Consider the following 14,283-nt stretch of genomic DNA (forward strand, 5'->3'; position numbering starts at 1 on the left):
GCGTGAATGTGCCTTAGGCATGCTGCAAGGAAGCATGAGGACTGCAGATGTGGCCAGCGCAATAAATTGCGATATTCGTACTGTGAGACGCCTAAGACAGCGCTACAGAGAGGCAGGACGGACAGCTGATCTTCCTCGCAGTGGCAGACCACGTGTAACAACACCTGCACAGGATCGGTATATCCGAACATCACACCTGCGGGACAGGTACAGGATGTCAACAACAACTGCCAGAGTTACACCAGGAACGTACAATCCCTCCATCAGTCCTCAGACTGTCCGCAATAGGCTGAGAGAGGCTGGACTGAGMGCTTGTAGGTTGTAAGGCAGGTCCTCACCAGACAGCACAAACCCACCCTTGCTGGACCAGACAGGYCTGGCAAAAAGTTCTCTTCACTGACAAGTCGTGYTTTTGTCTCACGAGGGGTGATGGTCGGATTCGCATTTATCGTKGAAGAAATGAGCGTTACACCGAGGCCTGTACTCTGGAGCGGGATCAATTTGGAGGTGGAGGGTTCGTCATGGTCTGGMGTGATGTGTCACAGCATCATTGGACTGAGCTTGTTGTCATTGCAGGCAATCTCAAGACATCCTCCTGCCTCATGTGGTACCCCTCCTGCAGGCTCATCRTGACATGACCCTCCAGCATGATAATGCCACCAGCCATACTGCCTGTTCTGTGTGTGATTTCCTGCAAGACAGGAATGTCAGTGTTCTGCCATGACCAGCGAAGAGCCCGGATCTCAATCCCATTGAGCACGTCTGGGACCTGTTGGATCGGAGGGTGTGGACTAGGGCCATTCCCCCGAGAAATTTCCGGGAACTTGCAGGTGCCTTGGTGGAAGAGTGGAGTAACATCTCACAGCAAGAACTGGCCAATTTGGTGCAGTCCATGAGGAGGAGATGCACTGCAGTACTTAATGCAGCTGGTGGCCACACCAGATACTGACTGTTACTTTTGATTTTGACTCCCCCTTTGTTCAGGGACACATTACATTTCTGTTTGTCACGTCTGTGGAACTTGTTCAGTTTATGTCTCAGTAGTTGAATCTTGTTATGTTCATACAAATATTTACACYTGTTAAGTTTGCTGAAAATAAACACAGTTGACAGTGAGAGGACGTTTCTTTTTTTGGGATGAGTTTAGAAGGCATCATCAACTAGATTCAGCCACAGGCCTATTTTTTCGACAGGAGATGGGCGGGGGCCGGAATATAATTATAAATATTTTGTAGAATGCAAATTGACCGCAAGAAGCCCAAACAAATATAACGTTTGCCAAAAACAATAATTTCAAACCTTGCTTACATTTGCATTGTTCACTTGTCTCTCTATTATGCATGGGAATACTTGGGAACAGTTAAATTAAAATCACTTGGAGCTGATTTCCTGGTGTTTTTACAGTCTTATGTAAAAAAAAATATTTGATGTTGTTGGTGCTCAGAATACAACCACGGGCCGCCAGTTGGGGAACCCTGCCATATAACATTCTAAGTGTTAGGCATATGTAAGGGTGTAATTYTTTTAGTACATCAATACAAGAGGTTCTCACAGTATCTTGGCTTATTTACTCTTCTGTTTTCATGAGCCTTTTTGTTTTTGGAATMAATAGAATGGTTAGAGTTGGTAATAACAACGTAATCACAATACTGTGGGTTCCTTTTACACAAAATAAACCCCTTTTTAGAGTTCAAAATTGCAATGCATACAATAAATGCCTCACATTCTATGAATGAACCTTGACTCTGTTGCCTACTTTTAGTAACACAGAACATAGATGCCAAGGCAATAACATTTAAGCAAAATCCTGTACACAATGAGTGTATGACTTAACCTATGGAACCGGTTCCATAAATATTGAAAAAAATTACCCCCCAAATATAGTTAACTTTGCTTTAGCAATAAGAATGCTTCCCTATTATCACAGAGTATCTACTATTGTTTTGGTTTCCTCCATTTTTATTAACTCATCACTCTACCCGTCATCTCGCTACTCCACCCCTAATTTTAGTTCACCCCTTCAAAGAGACTTTCCACAATCCTCTATTTACTATCCTCAGTAATCGGTTGCCCTTTATTCATAACCTTACACATACAGTGCATTTGGAAAGTATTCAGACCTCTTGACTTCTTCCACATTTTCTTACGTTACAGCGTTATTTTAAAATMGATTAAATTAACATTTTTCCTAATCAATCTACACACAATARCACAAAATGACAAAGTGAAAACAGGTTTAGACATTTTTGCAAATGTATAAAATATAAAAAACAGAAATACCTTATTTACGTAAGTATTCAGACCCTTTGCTATGAGACTCGAAATTGAGCTCAGGTGCATCCTGTTTCCATTGATCATCKTTGAGATGTTTCTACAACTTGARTGGAATCCACCTGTGGTAAATTCAATTGACTGGACATGATTTGGAAAGACACACACCTGTCTATATAAAAGGTCCCACAGTTGACAGTGCATGTCAGAGCAAAAACCAAGCCATGAGGTCAAAGGAAAGYTTCGTAGAGCTCCGAGACAGGCTTGTGTCGAGGAACATATCTGCGTAAGGGTACCAAAAAATGTCTGCAGCATTGAAGGTCCCCAAAAACACAGTGGCCGTCATTATTAAATGGAAGYAGTTTGGAACCACCAAGACTTCCTAGAGCTGGCCGCCTGACCAAACTGAGCYATCAGGGGAGAAGGGCCTTGGTCAGGGAGTTGACCAAAAACATGATGCCCACTCTAACAGAGCTCCAGAGTMCCTCTGTGGAGATGGGAGAACCTTCCAGAAGGACAACCATCTCTGCAGCACTACACCAATCAGGCCTTTATGGTAGAGGGCCCCAGACGGAAGCCATTCCTCAGTAAAAGACACATGACAGTGTGCTTGGAGTTTGCCAAAAGGCACCTAAAGACTCTCAGACCATGAGAAACACGATTCTCTGGTCTGATGAAACCAAGATTCCTGGCTTAGGAAGGCCACCAAAWATTCTGACATTTCCATCCCCAATTACAACATCTTCCGACAAGATAGAACTGCCAAAGGGGGCGYTGTTGCAATCTACCGAAGAGATAGCCTGRAGAGTTCTGTCATACTATCCAGGTCTGTGCCCAAACAATTCGAGCTTCTACTTTTAAAAATCCACCTTTCCAGAAATATGTCTCTCACTGTTGCCGCTTGCTATAGACCCCCCTCAGCCCCCAGCTGTGCCCTGGACACCATATGTGAATTGATTGCCCCCCATCTATCTTCAGAGTTCGTACTGTTAGGTGACCTAAACTGGGATATGCTTAACACCCCGGCCGTCCTACAATCTAAGCTAGGCCCTCAATCTCAAACAAATGATCAAGAACCTACCAGGTACAACCCCAAATCCGTAACCATGGGCACCCTCAAAGATATCATCCTGACCAACTTGCCCTCTAAATACACCTCTGCTGTCTTCAACCATGATCTCAGCGATCACTGCCTCATTGCCTGCATTCGTAATGGGTCTGCGGTCAAACGACCACCCCTCATCACTGTCAAATGCTCCCTAAAACACTTAAACGAGCAGGCCTTTCTAATCGACCTGGCCCGGGTATCCTGGAAGAATGTTTACCTCATCCCGTCAGTAGAGGATGCCTGGTTGCTTTTTAAAAGTYTTTTCCTCATGTCACGTTCCTGACCTTATTTTTCCTTTGTTTAACTTTGTTTAGTTGGTCAGGACGTGAGCTGGGTGGGTAGTCTATGTTTTGTGTTTCTATGTTGGGGTTAATGTGTTGCCTGATATGGTTCTCAATTAGAGGCAGGTGTTTGACGTTTCCTCTGATTGAGAACCATATTAAGGTAGGGTGTTCTCACTGTTTGTTTGTGGGTGGTTGTCTTCCGTGTCTGTATGTCTACCACACGGGACTGTTTCGTTTGTCGTTCGTGTATGTAGTCTGTTCCTGTTCCTGTTCGTGCGTTCTTCGTAGTTTGTAAGTTCTCAAGTCAGGTCTGTCTACATCGTTTATTTGTTTTGTAGTTTGTTAAAGTGTTTTTGTGTTTCGTTCTATCATTTAAATAAATCATTATGTCAAACTATCACGCTGCGCTTTGGTCCAATCCCTACTCCTCCTCTTCAGACGAAGAGGAGGCGAACGACCGTTACACCTCACCATCTTAAATAAGCATGCCCCATTCAAAAAATGTAGAACTAAGAACAGATATAGCCCTTGCTTCACCCCAGACTTGACTGGCCTTGACCAGCACAAAAACATCCTGTGGCGTACTGCATTAGCATCGAATAGCCCCCGCGATATGCAACTTTTCAGGGAAGTCAGGAACCAATATACACAGTCAGTTAGGAAAGCTAAGGCTAGCTTTTTCAAACAGAAATTTGCATCCTGTAGCACTAATTCCAAAAAGTTTGGGGACACTGTAAAGTCCATGGAGAATAAGAGCGCCTCCTCCCAGCTGCCCACTGCACTGAGGCTAGGAAACACTGTCATCACCGATAAATGTACGATAATCGAAAATTTCAATAAGCATTTTCCTAAGGCTGGCCATGCTTTCCACCTGGCTACCCATACCCCGGCCAACAGCTCTGCACCCCCCCCAGCAACTTGCCCACGCACCCCTCCCCTCACACACTTCTCCTTCACCCAAATCCAGATAGCTGATGTTCTGAACGAGCTGCAAAATCTGGATCCCTACAAATCAGCTGGTCTAGACAATCTGGACCCTCTCTTTCTAAAATTATCCACTGAAATTGTTGCAACCCCTATTACTAGCCTGTTCAACCTTTCTTTCGTATCGTCTGAGATCRCCAAAGATTGGAAAGCTGCCCCGGTCATCCCCCTCTTCAAAGGGGGAGCCACTCTAGACCCAAACTGCTATAAACCTATATCTGCCCTGCCTTTCTAAGGTCTTCTAAAGCCAAGTTAAAAAACAGATCACCGACCATTTCGAATCCCACTGTACCTTCTTCACTATGCAATCTGGTTTCCGAGCTGGTCATGGGTGTACCTCAGCAACGCTCAAGGTCCGAAACGATATCATAACCGCCATCGATAAAAGACAGAAATGTGCAGCCGTCTTCATCGACCTGGCCAAMGCTTTCGACTCTGTCAATCACCGCATTCTTAATCGGCAGACTCAATAGCCTTGGTTTCTCAAATGACTGGATCGCCTGGTCACAAACTACTTCTCAGATAGAGTTCAGGTGTTCAAATCGGAGGGCCTGTTCTCCGGACCTCTTGCAGTCTCTATGGGGGTGCCACAGGGTTCAATTCTCGGGCCGAGTCTTTTCTCTGTATATATCAATGATTTTGCGCTTGCTGCTGGTGATTCTCTGATCGACCTCTACGCAGACGACACCATTCTGTATACATCTGGCCCTTCTTTGGACACTGTGTTAACAAACCTCCAAACGAGCTTCAATGCCATACAACACTCCTTCCTGGCCTCCAACTACTTTTTATTTAGTAAAACTAAATGCATGCTCTTCAACGATTGCTGCCCGCATTCCCAGCCCGCCCGACTAGCATCACTACTCTGGACGTTTCTGACTTAGAATATGTGGACAACTACAAATACCTAAGTGTCTGGTTAGACTGTAAACTCTCCTTCCAGACTCACATTAAGCATCTCCAATCCAAAATTAAAATCTAGAATCAGCTTCCTATTCGCAACAAAGCCTCCTTCACTCACGCTGCCAAACATTACCCTCGTAAACTGACTATCCTACCGATCCTTACTTCGCGATGTCATTTTACAAATAGCCTCAACCACTCTACTCAGCAAATGGATGTAGTCTATCACAGTGCCATCCATTTTGTCACAAAGCCCCATATACTACCCACCACTGTGACCTGGTATGCTCCCATGCTGCCCTCGCACATATTCGTCGCCAAACCCACTGGCTTCCAGATCATCTATAAATCTTTGCTAGGTAAAGCCCCGCCTTATCGCAGCTCACTGGTCACCATAGAAGCACCCACCCGTAGCATGTGCTCCAGCAGGTAATATTTCACTGATCATCCCCAAAGCCAACACCACTCTGACTGCCTTCCTTCCAGTTCTCTGCTGCCAATGACTGGAACGAATGCTATAATCACTGAAGATGTAGACTTATATCTCCCTCTTCTAACTTTAAGCATCAGCTGTCAGAGCAGCTTACCGATCACTGTACCTGTACACAGCCCATCTGTAAATAGCACACCAAACTACCTCATCCCCATATTTTATTATTTTTTGTTGTTGCTATTGTCATGACGTTGGCCTGTTGGTGGAGGTTCATGACCCCATAAATACCTTTCCCCTTTTCTCTCTCTCTACTTTATAGAGTTGACTCTTGTAAAGCTTTGTAACATAGAGTCTGGTAACATCAAAAGGTGGGAAACGGAACCATATTTCGGTAATCCAACCAGTTGAAAATATGCGTTGGTACTTAATGAATATGATCTCATATCAGTTGTTGTCTGAGACATTACTACTAATGACAGGATGACATAAACTGTATCTTGGAAAGTCGACACATTCTAGTTATCAGGTTCACATGGAATTGTTGTGCAATTTAAATGTTTAAATATGAAACTATTTGTGAAAAGATTAAATGTAATTTTATCTTCTTAAATTAGAGAACGGTTTGTCATAGAGAAACTCTGCTCACTCAGGCCCAAGTGAACAGACATTGGTTGTAAACTATGAAACACGCCCTTCTCTTCACCCTGATATAAGCCCGTTGACGAAAATCCAACTTTATGTTCCGAGGACGTGAGGACGACGGTCCTACATTAAAAGGGCTCAGATAATAACCTAACGAAATTAGCATCGTGTTCAATGTGAAGGTGACGATCGACATGCCGAAAGGATGAATTTCGACTATACCAGCCAGAATATAGCACAAGCTTAAAAGTATGGCAACTTGGTATGAACTTTGAACTCTTATACACTCCAGAAGTGATACCTCCTAGCCGTTGAGTTAGCAGCAGCCACTGTAAACGTGGGCTAGGAAAGGACGGACGACGTATCCATTCTAACACACACAACGATACTACAATGTACCCAGTTTACCAGCAGAGACATTCTTCAGAGGACAAGAGATCCCTGCTGGGCAACCCGGCCTTCCATCTACGACCAACCTATTGAAGCGCAGCTCAGAGTAAATATTCCTTGCATTTTTCTCTTCCAAATGGGCGGTTATTTAGAATGCATATGATTCTGTATTTACGATAGCATAGCTTCTCCCTTTGTTACTCAGTCTTCCCGCTCTTTAATTCAAAACCCAACCCTCTTTCTTTGTGTAACCAGCCGTCATATCTGTTCCGTCTGCTAGGGACGATTTCCTTTATGACATAATTTGTAATCAATGTATGATCCATTCTGTGTAGATGCAATTCTGTGTGATTATTTAGGTATTTAGTAAATAAATAATTAAACCAAATGTTGTATTGCTGATTCAACTGGTTAGCCATGGTTCGTGAAGACCAAGAATTTACAACTTTCAAATGAGACTGAATAAGGTGAGGATTAAATATTGACTGCTACTGATGTAAAAGATTACTAGGTATTTAAGAGTTGTGGTGCCCCGACTTTCTAGTTAATTACATTTACCTGATTAACTTAGTCAGGTAATAATAATTACAGAGAAATTATTTTATAGAATAGCATGTCATATCACTTAATCCGGCATAGCCAAAGACACGACACTATTTTGCACCCCAGTATCTCTACTTGCACATCATCATCTGCACATTTATCACTCCAGTGTTAATGCTAAATTGAAATTATTTTGCCTCTATAGCCTATTTATTGCCTAACCTCCCTAATCTTACTACATTTTCACACACTGTACATATATTTTTCTACTGTGTTATTGACTGTACATTTGTTTATCCCATGTGTAACTCTGTGTTGTTGTTTTTGTCGAACTGCTTTGCTTTATCTTTGCCAGGTCGCAGTTATAAATGAGAACTTGTTCTCAACTGGCCTACCTGGTTAAATAAAAAAATAAAAAGAATTGTACTCTTTGGCCTGAATGCCAAGCGTCACGTCTGGAGGAAACCAGGCACCATCCCTACAGTGAAGCATGGTGGTGGCAGTATCATGCTGTTGGGATGTTTTTCAGCAGCAGGGACTGGTAGAATAGTCAGGATCGAGGGAAAGATGAAAGGAGCAAGGTACAGAGAGGTCTTTGATGAAAATCTACTTCAGAGAGCTCAGGACCTCAGACTGGGGTGAAGGTTCACCTTCCAACAGGACAACAACTCTAAGCACACAGCCAAGACAATGCAGGAGTGGCTTCGGGATAAGTCTCTGAATGTCCTTGAGTGGCCCAGCCAGAGCCCAGACTTGAACCTGATCGAACATCTCTGCAGAGACCTTTTTTTTGCCTCGTCATTATGGGGTATTGTGTGTGGATTGATGGTTGTAGCGTAACAAAAATGTGGAAAAAGTCAACAGGACAGAATACTTTCAAAATGCACTGTAGGTTATGCTTATTCATATACATTCTATATATAGGACAACAATCTGAAAATCTTTCACAGCCAGCAGTGGTGACTAGGCACATTTAAAACAAGGGGCCATTTTAACCCCTTGAACTTCTCCAAAAAGAAACAAGCTGTGATGAAACTCATTGTCCATTTAGGTTCTCTACCTGCTTGAAAATGTTTCACACATTATATAGGCAAATATTTTTCTTATTAGGCTACTGTCCAGAGCATTAATGTCCAATAACTTAAGCTAGTATAATGTTCTTCTCTAGGCCTAAAGTACCAGTCAAAAGTGTGGACACACCTAGTCATTCAATAGTTTTTCTTTATTTTTATTATTTTCTACATTGTAGAATAATAGTGAAGACATCACAACTATGAAATAACACATATGGAATCATGAAGTAACCAAAAAAATAGTGTTAAACAAATGAAAATATATTTTATATTCTTCAAAGTAGCCACCCTTTGCCTTGATGACAGCTTTGCACAGTCTTTGCATTATCTCAACCAGCTTCACCTGGAATGCTTTTCCAACAGTCTTGAATGCGTTCCCACATATGCTGAGCACTTSTTGACTGCTTTTCCTTCACTCTGTGGTCKAACTTATCTCAATTGGGTTGAGGTCAGGTGATTGTGGAGGACAGGTAATTTGATGAAGCACTCCATTACTCTCCTTCTTGGTCAAATAGCCCGTACACAGACTGGAAGTGTGATAGTCCCACTAAACYCAAATCAGATGGGATGGCGTATCYTTGCAGAATGAAGTGGTAGCCATGCTGGTTAAGTGTGCCTTGAATTCTAAATAAATCACAGACAGTGTCACCAGAAAAGCATCCCCACACCATCATACCTCCTCCTCCATGCTTTACGGTGGGAACCACACATGCGGAGATCATCCGTTCACCTACTCTGCGTCTCACCAAGACAGGGCGGTTGGAATCCAAAAATCTTACATTTGGACTCATCAGACCAAAGGACAGATTTCCACCAGTCTAATGTCCATTGCTCGCGTTTCTTGGCCCAAGCAAGTCTCTTATTATTATTGGTGTCCTTCTGTAGTCGTTTCTTTGCAGCAATTTGACCATGAAGACCAGAGTCAAGCAGTCTCCTCTGAACAGTTGATGTTGAGATGTGTCTGTTACTTGAACTCTGTGATGCATTTATTTGGGCTGCAATTTGAGGATGGTAACTCTAATAAACTTATCCTCTGCAGCATAATTAACTCTGGGTCTTCTTTTTCTGTGGCGGTCCTCATGAGAGCCAGTTTCATCACAGCGCTTGATGGTTTTTGCGACTGCACTTGAAGAAACTTTCAAAGTTCTTGAAAGGTTTTGCATTGGCTGACCTTCAAGTCTTAAAGTAATGATAGACTGTCATTTCTCTTTGCTTATTTGAGCTGGTCTTGCCATAATATGGACTTGGTCTTTTACCACATAGGGTTAGCTTTTGTATACCACCCCTACCTTGTCACAACACAACTGATTGGCTCAAATACATTAAGAAGGAAAGATATTCTACAAATTAACTTTTAACAAGGCACACCTGTTCATTGAAATGCATTCCAGGTGCCTACCTCATGAAGCTGGTTGAGAGAATGCCAGGAGTGTGCAAAGCTGTCATCAAYGTAAAGGGTGGCTACATTGAAGAATCTCAAYTTTAAAATATATTTTMATTTGTTTAACACTGTTTTGGATTCTACATGATTCCATGTGTGTTATTTCATAGTTTTGATGTTGTCACTATTATTATACAATGTCGAAAATAGTCAAAATAAAGAAAAGCCCTTGAATGAGTAAGTGTGTCCAAACTTTTGACTGGTACTGTATATGTTGGCTAAACATTGACATGATTGACATCACTGTTGTTGTCTCTTGCTAGGCACATGAGGTTTTGTCYTGTCTGCTAGCGTTGGGGGAAATGTAACCTAGTTTTAAAAGAAAAAGAGGACCGAGCACGCCCCCATTCTCATCGACGGGTTGTAGTGGAGCAGGTTGAGAGCTTCAAGTTCCTTGTTGTCCACATCACCAACAAACTAACATGGTCCAAGCACACCAAGACAGTCGTGAAGAGGGCACGACTAAACCTACTCCCCCTCAGGAGACTGAAAAGATTTGGCATGGGTCCTCAGATCCTCAAAAGGTTCTACAGCTGCACCATCGAGAGCATCCTGACTGGTTGCATCACTGCCTGGTATGCAACTGCTCGGCCTCTGACCGCAGGGCACTACAGAGGGTAGTGCGCACGGCCCAGTACATCACTGGGGCCAAGCTTCCTGCCATGCAGGACCTCTATACCAGGCAGTGTCAGAGGAAAGCCCTAAAAATTGTCAAAGACTCCAGCCACCCTAGTCATAGACTGTTCTCTCTACTACCACACGGCAAGTGGTACCGGAGTGCCAAGTCTAGTTCCAAGAGGCTTCTAAACATCTTCTACCCCCAAGCCATAAGACTCCTGAACATCGAATCAAATGGCTACCCAGACTATCTGCATTGCCCCCCCCCCCCCCCCCCCCCCCCCCCCCCCCCCCCCCCCCCCCCCCCCCCCCCCCCCCCCCCATTTACGCTGCTGTTACTCTCTGTTTGTTATCTATGCACAGTCACTTTAGTAACTCAACCTACATATACATATTACCTAATTTACCTCGACTAACCGGTGCCGTGCCCCCACACATTGACTCTGTACCGGTACCACCTATTGGCCCTAGGCCTAATACTGTAGGTATACTATTGCCTATTATTTCCACAATCATGCGTAGGCCTATTTACTACTATATTACTATTTTTTTATTGCTTTGGTGCAATTTTTCACAAGGATGTGGTATATTTTCACAACTCTTAGTACAAAATTCAAAACAGATCATCAAAACTCTAAGCACATTTTCAATTGCTTAAGTGCAACACACAAAATCACAGTCACTTCACCAAACTGAGTGTTTCATCTAGAAATCCATGTTTCACATTGCAATACATGTTCATATGAATTAATTGCCTTTCACAATGCAATGCTCTCTTTTACTTTTGATATGATTCTCTTCTCATTTGTTAAAATATATTTTACRATTACTTAATTCGACTGCTCTTAATTGATAAACCTATAGATTTTAAACTGGTTTGTCTACTATAGAGTTTGAAAAAACACCAGTCTTAACATCAGGGAAGAGGCGACTCCGGGATGCTGGCCTTCTAGGCAGAGTTCCTCTGTCCAGAGTCTGTTCTTTTGCCCATCTTAATCTTTTATTTTTATTGGCTAGTCTGAGATATGTTTTTTTCTTTGCAACTCTGCCTAGAAGGCCAGCATCCCGGAGTTGGGATAGAGACATAAAAAGGATCTCTAAGGTCAGAGCGTGACAGTTAGCGTATGTGGTTTGTGTGTGTGTGTGTTGGAGTGTCAGTGTAGTATGTGTGAGTGTGTGGGTAGAGTCTAGTGCGTGTGCATAGAGCCAGTGCAAGGGAGTCAGTACAAAACAATTTAAGATAAAGAAATAATAAAGGGGGTCAATGTCAATAGTCTGCGTAGACATTTGATTAGCTGTTCAGCAGTCTATGGTTTGGCAGTAGAAGCTATTCAGGTGCCGTTTGGTCCCAGACTTGGCGCTCCGGTACCGTTTGCCATCCCGTAGCAGAGAGAACAGTTTATGACTTGTGTGGCTGGAGACTTTGACCATTTTTAGGGCCTTCCTCTGACACGGCCTGGTATAGAGGTCCTGGATGGCAGGGAGTTCGGCCCCAGTGGTGTACTGGGCCGTACACACTACCCTCTGTAGCGGCTTGCGGTCGGATGCCGAGCAGTTGCCAAGCGGTGAAGCCAGTACACCACTGGGGCCGAACTCCCTGCCATCCAGGACCTCTATACCAGGCCGTGTCAGAGGAAGGCCCTAAAAATTGTCAGTCATGAGTCCAGTCAAGATGCCCTCAATGGTGCAGCTGTATACTTTTTTCTTCACAACTGTTGTTTTTTTTGGATCATAATAGTTCCTTAGTGATATGGACACCGAGGAACTTGAAGCTCTCGACCRGCTCCACTACAGCCCCGTCGATGTGAATGGCGGCATATTTAATGTGGTCTCAATCAAATGATCCATAACCTATAGAAGGTCTGGGCAATTCCAGTCCTGACTACAATAATCACCTAATCATGATCTTCAGTTTAGAATGCAATTTGATTAAATCAGCTGTGTTTGCTAGGGATGGAGAAAAGGTGCGAAACCAATCAGGCCCTCGAGGACTGGAGTTGCCCACCCCTGGCCTAWAGGCTATGAAGTGCATGCTCAGAGAAGCACAGTTATATTTCTAAGATAGCTGCTCAGATGGTGTAAATAAAATATTCCAACCCTGAGCCCCGTCCTMCCCTGCTTTTGCTGATCAAAAACAGTTGTGTGCTGCCTAACCAATAGCTGTGSTGTGTAAGCCTTAAGTGGCATTTCAGGAGGCTTCTTCCGAATGTTTTTTTGATTATGCCTAGTGCAAAAAATGCACTGTTCTGTTAAGTTTGAGAAGGAGAGTACGAAGATGAGAAGGAGGACCCGGAGGTTCACTTTGATAGTGAACCTCCGGGTCCTATTAAAAACAATTCTGTCCTAATATTTATATATTTCTTAATCCCCTTTTACTTTTAGATGTTTGTGTAMTGTTCGATACTACTGCACCGTTGYAGCTAGGAACAAGCATTTCGCTACACCCACAATAGCATCTGCTAAATATGTGCATGTGACCAATACATTTTGATTTGATTTGATCTTTCTTGCCCATCATGCATTTATCAGAGTTATTGACCTCATAATAAACCAGATTGCATTGTGGTGCTGAAACTTGGGCGGAAGGTAGCCTAGTGGTTAGKGTGTTGTACTAGTAACTGAAAGGTTGCAAGATCAAATCCCRGAGCTGACAAGTAAAAMATCTGTTGTTCTGCCCCTGAACAAGGCAGTTAACCAACTGTTCCTAAGCTGTCATTGAAAATAACAATTTGTTCTTAACTGACTTACCTAGTAAAATAAAAAAGACACAGCACAATCAAATGGACAGCTCATGGTGCTGAAAGTAGYCAAATATGAGTAAGAATAATTAATTTCAACCATCTTCATTTTAATTTGACGTTACTAACCACAAGAGGGATTTGTGTTGGAGACTATTTCTTCCTATTTAACCTTTACTGCAGTGGGATAAATCAGGTTCACACAGTGTTTCTTGGTAGTCTTAAACAAATCTACTTTGAAACAAAAGTATACACCTCACACACATGGTTATGGACTTAAAAAGAAGAAGACACCGGCACCTTATCAGATATAGAGTTCTGATTATATAAAGTGATCTTTAACAGCACCTTTGCACGCGATGCTTTATGCTAGAAACAAGCTGTAAAATACCCGGGAAAGATGTCACTCAGATGCATGGGGATATAATTAGTTTGTTTCTTTGAAATTCAGAGGCTGAGCTACAACCTTCTATATCCGAGGAGACAAATACATTGACTTTGCTTGGAAAGTAATCTAATTCTGTCACTATCAGTTGATTAAGCTATTCACTTTTTGTACAATAGAAGATGTTAAAACCCAGACAGCTTTTAGGGAACATGTGTAACCTTCTCTCGTTGGGTTAAGCCACAGAAGAAGACWAGCTAGCAGTTAAAGCTAACTTTTTTTTCATTGGTAGGCCTACTCTGTCTGGGGTGAAAAGGTAGGCCTAACTTTTGAATGTACCATGCTCAGACTCCTAATGACTTCTCAAATGTGATGATTTGCAAACAGGGACAGTTTTGTTGCAAACATGACACACTGATTTGGCATTGGAGAAATATGATAAGATGAATTGGCCTATCTCTCTGTCCATT

This window comes from Salvelinus sp. IW2-2015, linkage group LG25 (assembly GCF_002910315.2).
Source record: "Salvelinus sp. IW2-2015 linkage group LG25, ASM291031v2, whole genome shotgun sequence".
Taxonomy (NCBI): domain Eukaryota; kingdom Metazoa; phylum Chordata; class Actinopteri; order Salmoniformes; family Salmonidae; genus Salvelinus; species Salvelinus sp. IW2-2015.